This window comes from Dasypus novemcinctus, chromosome 31 (assembly GCF_030445035.2).
Source record: "Dasypus novemcinctus isolate mDasNov1 chromosome 31, mDasNov1.1.hap2, whole genome shotgun sequence".
NCBI classification, from domain to species: domain Eukaryota; kingdom Metazoa; phylum Chordata; class Mammalia; order Cingulata; family Dasypodidae; genus Dasypus; species Dasypus novemcinctus.
Genome location: NC_080703.1, coordinates 15,294,573 through 15,305,078, shown reverse-complemented (window position 1 = coordinate 15,305,078; position 10,506 = coordinate 15,294,573). Strand labels below are relative to the sequence as shown.

The 10,506-nt window shown below is 41.3% G+C and overlaps 1 long non-coding RNA gene across 1 annotated transcript; it reads right to left on the bottom strand.

Annotated features, from left to right (window-relative positions):
• Positions 1-7,392: 7,392 nt before the first annotated feature.
• LOC131277085 (uncharacterized) lies at positions 7,393-10,278 on the bottom strand. Its single transcript, XR_009184288.1, has 2 exons — positions 9,894-10,278; positions 7,393-7,607 (listed from the first exon to the last, which is right to left on the bottom strand). It is a non-coding gene; the product is annotated as an uncharacterized lncRNA (long non-coding RNA).
• Between the last annotated feature and the right edge of the window lie 228 nt (positions 10,279-10,506).

Genomic DNA, 10,506 nt, shown 5'->3' with positions numbered 1-10,506 from the left:
TGTTCCACAAGATCATGCAATGATGGATATAGGACATGTTAAATTACACCAAAATTGTATAAACGTATATAGGTTAAAATGTAAACTATAATGTAAAACATAAGATACCTAAAAATTTAGAAAATTGTATAGTCTAAAATATAGATCATAATGTAAGCCAAAATGGAACCTTGGTTGCAATCTATGTTTCAATATCTGTACTTCAAGTGCAGCAAACACAATATGAACATGTAAAAATATCATTGCTAGGGAAGGGACAAAATGTTTGATTTGGATATGTGGGAATACCCTATATTATATATGTGAATTACTGTGATCTAAACATTTTGTGAAGACAAAACAAATAATTGGAAAAAAAGAAAGGATGTAGACACTGAGGAAGAAATGAAATTGCCTTGCCACTGTACATACGGGGCAACACCTATTGCATTAATGAAAGACAAAACATCAAAAATGAAACATTTTCATTTTTTGATACCCCAATTTATTTTACTTTATTTAGCTTTTCTAAATTACTATGTATTCTATATCTAACCTTTAAATCCATCACTATCTTCCACTTTATTATTTGTGGAACTTGACAATATATTAGGCTTCAATTTTTAAGAAGATTTTTTTTGTGTGTTGAACAAAATTTTAATATTCTAAATTTAATCAACATCCAGCAGGTTATTTTGACTATATATTGTACATTGGAAGGAAGAATCAATTATTTTCAAAATCACATTTAGATTTCAAAGAGTAAATATTAAAATAGTCTCAGTGTGAACAGAGAGGTTCAACTCTGGCAGGGGAGGAACACTGTGTGGGGTGTTATTGATGGGAGCCACATGGTTGGGAGAGAGTTCGCCAGGCATGTATAAAAATGTTTGGATATTTTCATAGTGGTTACAATTAAAAACTTCAAATAAGGGAATGTTGAGTTCCTAAACTAGGGAGCTCTATCACATTCCCCAATGGAACAGCATCATCCCCAAATGCAATGACAAAGACTAATAAGGATGGTCCAACAATGAGCCCTTTATACTGATGACTATGCTTATGAGCCTGTGTGCCTAAAATATGAACTAGGCCTAGAGGTGCAGTTTGCCTAAGAGTTACCTCCTGAGATCCTCCATGTTGGTCAAATGTGGCCACTCTCTAAGCCAAACTCAGCATGAAAATGCATTACTTTCCCCCAGCATGGGACATGACTCCCAGGGATGAGATTCTCTGGTGCTGAGGGATTACTACCAAGCACCAGCTGATGATGTAACTAGAAGACTTTGAATAAAAGGGTCAAGTCAGACCAGCAGAATATCTCAACCTTCACATAATAACGTAATAACAGTTGTTAAAAACTGTTTTTTGACCTTGAATAAAAGGGGGAAATGGAAAGGAGAAATGAGTTTATATGGCTATGAGTTTCCAAAAAAGAGTCAGGGGGTCATCAGAAGGGTCGTGCTTATGCATGCCTCAGCAGGGTCCCAGAGACAGCCAAAGTAGATAGAAGGCCAGGTACTAGTTCTCCTGAAGGCTGCAGAGACCCACGGGTTCTATGGTCATGGCAGCTGGCTCTGGAGTTCAGCACCATGTCAGTGGGCCCTACTTTGGAGTTTGTATTCCTGAGTATGATGGAATTTTACTCAGATGTGACCTTTCTGCACATCCTTCATTCATTTTTAATTTTAGTCATTCAACAACCATTTAGTCATCAAACACATCATGGAAGTTACTAAATAATATTTTGTGAATAAAGAGATAAGTAAAATATTCTTCCACATCTTATAGAGATTATGTGCAAGCAAAAATAGTAGTGACTACATGAAATACCCTGAGATGGCACTGACATCCTGGTGAAGTGGATCTAAAAGTTTATGCTCATTCTGGGGAGACAAGTGAAGGCTTCACAAGGGAGATGACTGCACTGACAATGAAAGTAGAGGTTGGGGTAACTTCAAGAGGAGAAAGGTGTAGAAGCACACCAAGAAGAAACAAGAGGGAAACAATCCAATCAAGGTAACCATATGGTGTGGTGAGGTTTTAAAATTAGTTCTTGCTATCTGATGAACAATGAAGGGGTAGGATGTGAAAAGGGGATAAGCAGCCTGACCAGTTTGGCAGTAGCCATAGTATAGAGAGCCTGGTGTTTTGTGCAGAAGATGGATATTTATGTTTTAAATTATTGAGAGTCAGGGCAGGTTTATAGAAGGTGATGGTCGTGAAATTACTTGCCATGATGAAAGCTTACTCTCAGTCAACATGACGATTGCTGTTGCCAAAACCCTACAGAGAGGATGAGGGATGGAAATAGCACAATTGTAGTGGGAAGTGAATCTGTGTGGGCTTGGACTACAAAGAAAAATATTCATTTTTATCCTAAGCACAATGTCAGGCATTTTGTATTCATTATTTCATTTAATTCAATTATTCCATGAAATTGTTTTTCACTATTCTGATTTAATGGAAGAATAATGTGAGGCAGCAATGCTATATTCTTATCCAAGGTATGTAAATGTAATTGTCATGGATTGAACCTTGGAGTTCAAAGTTTCTAGAATTTTGCACTTAACTAATAATTTATTAATAAAATTAATATTTTAAAACTGTGTTAGATTTACAGAAAAGTTGCAAGGATAGTAGAGAGGATTTTCAAGAACTTCTCACATACTTTCCCAATATCTTAACACCTCCAAGCCAGAATAGCAAATTGTATTTATTTTCAAATATTCTTAAGCCATTCAGGCAGTGGCAACGTCTCAGATTTTCTCCTCATGTTTTATGACTTGTATACTTTTGAGGAGTGTAGGTCGGGTATTTTGTAAAGTGCCCCTCACTCTGAATTTGCCTGATATTCTTCTCATGTTTAGACAGGGTTAATGGGATTTTGGAGGAAGATCCCAGGATAATGTGTTATTTTCATTGCATCATATCTAGGGTGCATCCTATCAACATGACTTATCACTCTTGATGTTGACCTTGATCAACAGTGTTTGGAGCTTCCCTAGCTTCCCCAATACTCATCAATTCTCTGCATTTCCATATATGGCTTTTGGAATGAAATTAATACATGAAGCCCACATTCAGGAGTGTGATGTTTGTGCCACTGCCTTGAGAGAAAAATATCTCCATATATTATGGAATTCATCTTCACAATAAATATGTATCTTTTAAAAATCAATTATTTATATTAGGATTGCCTCATGACATTTATTTCTTACTTTGTGTTGTGATACAGTACTACTTTATTTTGTTTTTCAGTTTATTCCAGTTTTGACCTTTGGAATCCTTTTGGCTATGTCCTATGTCTATTTGAAATTATCCCCACATTACCAGTTTTATTTTAACACATACTAACTTTTTGGTACTAAGAGATACTCCAGACTCTTTTTGTATATTTCTTGACCTAGTCCTGCAGGCAGCTATTTCTCCAAGAAAATTCTTATTGCAAAAATGCTTTTAATATCTAAAGTCTAGACACTATATGTGCCTTGCTACTGGGCCATCTCCATGGATATTACAAAAACACACATGTGTACACAATCCTATGTATATATACATATCTGCAAATATTTCTACAAGCAACCCTGTGTAACTATATTTACCTCCACGCGAATTCACACTGATGTGTCTGTCTCTAAATCATTAACAGAACAATCTAACATCCTCCCCTTGCTTATCTGAATCCTTCCACACCATGTTGGGAAGCATATTTCCCATATTCCATTGATTTACTTCATTGCTTAATTCCAGTGTACATGTATAAAAGTAAAATTTGTTAACCCATACCCTGATGGGACACAATATCAAATAGAGTAGCATACCTGTGTACAGTGCCCATTGATTTCATATTACAGACACTGTTCATATCCAATATTACTAATCCAGCATCTTTTCCTCCCATACCCCTCAGATAGGGCATTTGATGTATTTACAATACAGTTAGATTATTTTGGAACTTGGATGTTGTCAAGTTCAATGGGTTTTGAAAAATGCATAATGTCATATGCCTGCAATCCCAGTATAATAGAGAATAATTTTACTGTTCTGAAAATTTCTGAGCTTCACCTACTCAATGTACCTCCCTCTGCCTAAGGCCTGGGCAAACAGTGATCATTCTAATATCTCTGCTGTTTTGTCTTATCCTACTTAGACTGGTTTCTTTTTTAAAAAATATTTTTTTAAAATTATTTTATAGGTACTTAGATTACATAAATGTTACATAAAAAGTGTAGGAATTTCCATATGCCCTGCTCCTCGTAGCTCCCACATTCTCCCACATAAACAACATCTTTCATTACGGACATACATTAATTGCAATTGATAAACACATTTCAGGATATTGCTAATGAGCATTGATTATAGTTTACATTGTAGTTGACACTCTCTCCCACATAATTTTGTAGGTTATGGGAAGACATATAATGGCCTATATCTGTCATTGCAAAGCCATTCAGAACAACTCCAAGTCCCCAAAATGCCCCCGTGTTACAACTGTTTTTCCCTCTCCTTGCCCTCAGATCCTCCAGCGGTCACTGCCTCCACACCAATGTTATAATTTCTTCCATTGCTAGAATTACAATAAGTAACAATAAGTATAGACAATAAGGCTATAGAAGAATACCAGTAAGTCCACTGTAGTCCATAGTTCTTTCCCATTCTTAAGGATTCTGGGATGGTGATGCCCAATCCACTTCTAATTGAGAGGGGAGTTTGATCCCATATATGGATGGGATGCTCTTGCTGGCAGTTGTAGGCTTTCTTATTTCCTTGGTATAGTGGTTGCCCATCCTCACCTCTTTGTTAATTGCCCTGGGTGGGTCCAATGAACTGGAGAGTAGGTGTTGCAACTCCACTGAGGCTCAGGGCACAGCTGGCACATGGACAGTCCAAAGACTTAAGTTTCTTGGGTGTTCACCTACTAACACCATCACCAAGTATAAGTTCAAATAGAAGGGACAGATGAGCTATGTGCAGGGAAGTCATAACTGAGTCCCAACTCTGTCACAATGGGGAGCACAAACCCCAAGGTAGGCCCACTGGGAAGGTAACAAATTCCTGACATATCTACCATGACCATAGGACCTAGGTGTCTCCAGAGCTCTCAGGAGACTCACTATTTGGGGTAGTATCTATTTTGGCAGTCTATGAGATCCTGCTGAGATGTGCCTAAGTGCTACCTCTGAAATGACCTCCCAATTCACTTTGAAGTCTCTCAGCCTTCTGAACTCGTTTGTTTTTACATTCCCACCCCCACCCCCTTTTCTTTTACATCTTTTTCCAGTTACCCTGCTATTTGATTGGTGATGGTAATCCCTCAGTGTACAGAAGGCTCATTCCTAGGAGTCATGTCCTACTCTGGGGGGAAGACAACGCATTTGTATGCTGAATTTGTCTTAGAAAGAGGCTACATTTGAGCAACAAGGAGGATCTCAGAAGGTAACTTTTAGGCACCCTAAACACAAGGCTAAGTTTCAATTTCAAGAACAAAGGCTCATAAGCATAGTCATCAATATCAAGGGTCCATCAATGGGCCATTTTTCTTCACTAGTCATTGCCCCTATTCTTGGGGGATTGCTGCTGTTCCATTAGAGAGTGTAGCAGAGCTCTCCAGGATTAGAATTCAATATTCTCTCAGTTTTTGTGTGAGTCTGCACCCACTGTGACATTGCCACATGAATATTTGAAAACATTTATATACCTAGAAAAGAACAGTTAAACTCCTACCAAACATCAGACTATGGGCATATCTCCTTTTACTGAGTTTTGCTTTATTGCACTTTGCAGATATTGTGTTTGTTTGTTTTTTTAAATAGACTGAGGGTTTGTGGCAATCCTGTGTCAAGCAAGTCTATCAGTGCCAGTTTTCCAACAACGTGTGCTTGCCTCATCAGTGTCACATTTTATTTTGCCCGTTTTCCAACAACATGTGCTCGCTTCATCTGTGTCACATTTTAATTGAAGTATATGTATTTAAAAATAAAAAATAATGTTATAGCATACTTAAAAGACTATAGTATATGTGCACTGGGAAACCAAAACATGCATGTAACTCACTTTATTATGGTGGTCTGGAACTGAACCTGCCAAATCTCTGAGGTATACCTATATAATAAATCCCAGGTGGATTAAAGATCCAATGGGGAAAAATTAGTAAAATATTTGCAGTAACACATTTAGTGAAATAATCTTATGCATGATGGGAAAGTCAGGAACCATTAAATGACATGTAGATTTGGTCACACAAATCTTAAAAACACAACGCAATAGAAAGATGAGTTGGGGAGCAGGAAGGCGATTCCTAGAAAATACAGATGGCCAATAAACATTTGACAAAATGCTCAACTTCATTATTGCTCACTCAAATGCAATTTAAATACATGACAAGACACCCTTTTCCACTGAATTGAGTGGCAAAAGCTAACAGGACAAAAAAACTGTATGGTGGAGGTGGGGGTGACACAGCCACCTTCACTCTCTGCTGGGGAGGTGTGACATCTATCATTCAGAATCACTATCTACTGACATTACACCAGTAGTCCCACTCTAAACATTCAGTCTGCCGCTTGAAGGAGCATGGGCCCCAGTAGAATGACATGCAAGGATGTTTACTACAGCATTGTGGATAGAGACCAAAGATGGAAAGAACCTGAAAGATTATAAGCTGGGGAACTGGTGAGTAAGTCCCATAAAATACACCACTTCAAAAAAGAATGTATTTGATCCGCACACATTGGTCTTGAGGAAGGTCTATATATACTGGACATAATGGTAAATTGTATGATACACTGAACATAACAAAGAGAAAAGAAAATTGGTTTCCATATTTGTGTACATTTTGCATAGAAAGCACAGTTACAAATTTGTTATTTCAGGGAATTGAGGTGGTTGGGGTTAACTAATTTTAGTGTTTATCTTCATAGGCCTTGGCATTGTTAAAACTTTTTTAAAAGAAAAGAGTAATGACTTTTCATATATTTAGCTTTTACCAGAATATGATCCTGAGTCAAGTTTGAAGGACAAAGTAGAAGGTGTTGAAGTCTGTTGAGACTATTTCCAATCACACAAAAAAGGTGTGCTGTGAAATTTATGAGAGTGAATCTTTATAGCTCAGATACCACCTAAACTAAAGTCTCCCAGAGAAGAGTGAAATTTCTGACTTGGTTTAAAAATGCACTCAGAAATAATTAGGATTTGTAGAGTTCAGAGATTCAGACTTTTTAATCAAATGGCTATTGTGCGTGCTAAACCCTTTAAAACCCTTGAAGTGAATCAAGGAATACTAAGACTCATACACCTTCAACACTTGAAACCATCTAGAAATCTCATACAGCAGGAACTGGTCTTATAGGACAAGACAGAAATGGGGTCAATTTACCAAAGAAAAGGCCAGCTATTTCACATAGCTCCAAGTAAATGAAAGTTTTCCCTTTTAATAAAGTTATGGAGACAGGTCAAAAGAGAAGCGACTTAATTTTCAGAAGGGGCACAAGGAAACTGTTCGCCCTAAGTGAAATAATGCCATACACTTTTTGTTTTTACCTTATAGAAAGGATATTCTAGGACTGAGGCTAAGTACAGTTGTGTCAGTTGTGCTAGACTCAGTCTGTCCAGACATGATTCTTCACCTGAAATGAAAAGCATCCCAATCAGTTACATTTCAATTTTCCTACATGTAATGAAAAAAATCATGAACATCCAGCACTAATTAATTCATTCCAGAAGTGTGATGGATTTTTAAGTGACACTAGAAAATGAACTTGTTAGAATTATGCCCTCATGCTTGCTTAACCAGTGACATCTTATTTTGACTTCTACAAACCCAAGCTCCTAACTTCTGCCCCTTGTTGGGAGTCAGGCAGTTACAGCAGCAGACCCCTGCTAATGGGAGCATCTCGATGATCCCCCACAGGATCATGAATGGCCTGTTGAGGTGCTGATGTCTTCCACCTATAGGAAGCACATCCACCAGCCCATCAAGCCACTGAACCACCACCATGGCAGCGCCAACCATGTGAGGGCTGACTTCTAAGGAAGAACGACATCCCCAGCATCAAGGCTCCCAGCTTTAGGTACTTTTCTCCAGCCTGAGGGTCACCTCAGGCCCCAAAGGCCCAGGAGCTCCTTTCACGGGGGAGGAGGGACACCTGGGGCCTTAAATCCTCATTGTGCTGACATCTCAAAATTGCAGAGATTCCCCCATTTGGCCTTATGGTGGGGACAATGAACGACAAGAGATAATGGGCGATAATGCTGGGCCATCTGAATTTCCTCATATAGTCTGCCCATCAACCCTGTAGTGGTGTTAGACAAAGCAGGTGACATCTAGTAGCAAGTGAAACCAAGATTCAAACCATTTTAGTATTCACTGCGTAGCACTAGTCTCTGATGATGACCCTGAAGAATTTGAGGTGACATTCACATAAATGGTTAGAGATTAGCAAAACATTTCCCAGTGTCCCTGTTGGAAGTGTTGGAGCCATGCATATGAAGATAATTTTGAACACAGCATCTTCTTGCCATTAGTCTTCAAAATTAAAGCAGAGAAAGGAAAATGATTAAAAAGAGCTGTACTTGTGAGCATCACCTCTTAAGCAATGGAGTTATTCTCCGGTCAGTAGGCGGCAGCAAAGCTTAGATTTATTGGCCACCCTTGAAACTCTGGATGGTCCCTGGATCCTGTAATTGCTGGGCAGAGCAGTAGATGCAGAACGGTACAGTGACAGTTCCGGCTGAGCAAAAGGGGAGCAGTTTCTCTTGCACTGTTTACCTTCCTCCCAGTGAAGAAGCACTTTGCCTGAGCCAGGCCTGGAGGCAGAGGGATGGTGCTGCTGGGAGAGGTGCCTGTGGAGTGTGTGGTCCTAAAGTTGCTGCCTTCCAAGCCTTCGTAGGCTGGTGCATAAGGAACTTGGGGAATGCTTGTCAGATGGAAGGAAGACTAGGGAGGAGCAGAAATCAGTGTAGTTGAGATAGTCCTGGGGAAGAAGAGCAGTCAGTTCCCTCCAAAAATGCTACACCACCACAAGGGCTTGGGCCACAAATCCAGAGGGGATTTTGGCTCATTGGTGAACTGAGCACCTCTGGAGGCTGAGATATTCCCAAAATTTCAAATAAGTGTAGTCAAAATAGTGGAGGATAGTCAATGAAACATGCCATGGAATTGCTTAGGGCAGCACCTGGCAAACAGTGAAGGGAATGCTTAGTCAAAGGCAGGTGCTATCGTCGCTTCTCATAGAGGTGCCTAGGGTGCTTTCTTTTCCAGTCAGATTTTATTGACACAGCTTTTGGTGAGGGTATGTGTAAGGAAGGGTAGGAGGAGCACAGACTGGCTTGCTGGGTCATACTTCTAGGGGTGCCATAATTCTAGGGTTCCCTACTGCTAGTGTGCTGTACTTCTAGGGGTGCCATACTTCTAGGGTCCTCTACTTCTAGGGGTGCCACTGTGAATGTGTGGTTACTGTTTTTGTTAATTAGCATCAAGGACATGGTACTGAAAAATCTCTAAAACCTCTGCCTGCAGCAAGGACCTGCAGGCAAGAAGCCCCCTGAGAGGGGTGCTCCTTGGTCCCAGCCTGAGACAGCCCCCTCCCCTGCCTGCCTGTCCACCTGCACTCCCTGCTGCCTTCCCCTTCTGAAAGCTGCACCGTCCTCATCCCCCCTTTCTGCCGCCTGCACATCAATGGGCTCAGACTCAGGGCCACCACAGATGCTCTTCCCTCTGCCTGGAATGACCGACTGTTCCCCAGATTTCACAAGTCTGGCTCCTCATTATCATTTATGTTTCAAGCCGGTCTTCCTAGAGCCGCCCTGGTTAAAGTATTCCCAAGGCCAGTTAAGTTCCCCTTCTCCTTTTTACTGATACACACACATTCGAGGCTTTAGAATTAAGTGAATTTTCGACAAAAGGAACGCACCTCTTGAACCAGCATTTGACTCAAGAAACAGCAGAGCGCTGCGGAACAGTTCAGTTTTGCCAGATATCACTTGGCTGGATTCGATTCGTGCTGCTGCACACTAGCACCTGCCAGTTCCGTGAGCGGTGACCCCTCGTGGTGACCGAGGCGCTGAAAACTAACTCGTTGCACGTTGACACGATGCTGCTGCGGACACACTGAGTTAATATATGATGGCAGTGAATTCCACCTGTGCCTTCCACTACTGTTCCGCGGCTCCTGGAGGGTTTCAGATGCCGCGCTGGGGTGGCCTGCACTTCTTCCAGACAGCCCGCTTGGGACCCTCCGCGAGCTCAAGGGCAAGGGCAAGGGCAAGCAGGCGGAGGCCCCCAGTCCAGCAGACGCGGCTCCTCGCGTCCCAAGTGGGCGCTCCAGGGACCCGCAGGGAGACGGGAGGGCACGGTCCCATCCCCATCCTGGCAGCGCCCTCGGCCCTGAGCCCCTAGCCCTGCGCCCCAGCCCTGCGCCCCCCGCCCAGCTTTGTGACGCGAGGCTGCGGTTTCCTGGCAACTGCCGAACGCGAGCGCCGGGCAGCCAGGCAGGCGGACTCGGGCGGGGCCCCCGGCCGGGTGGG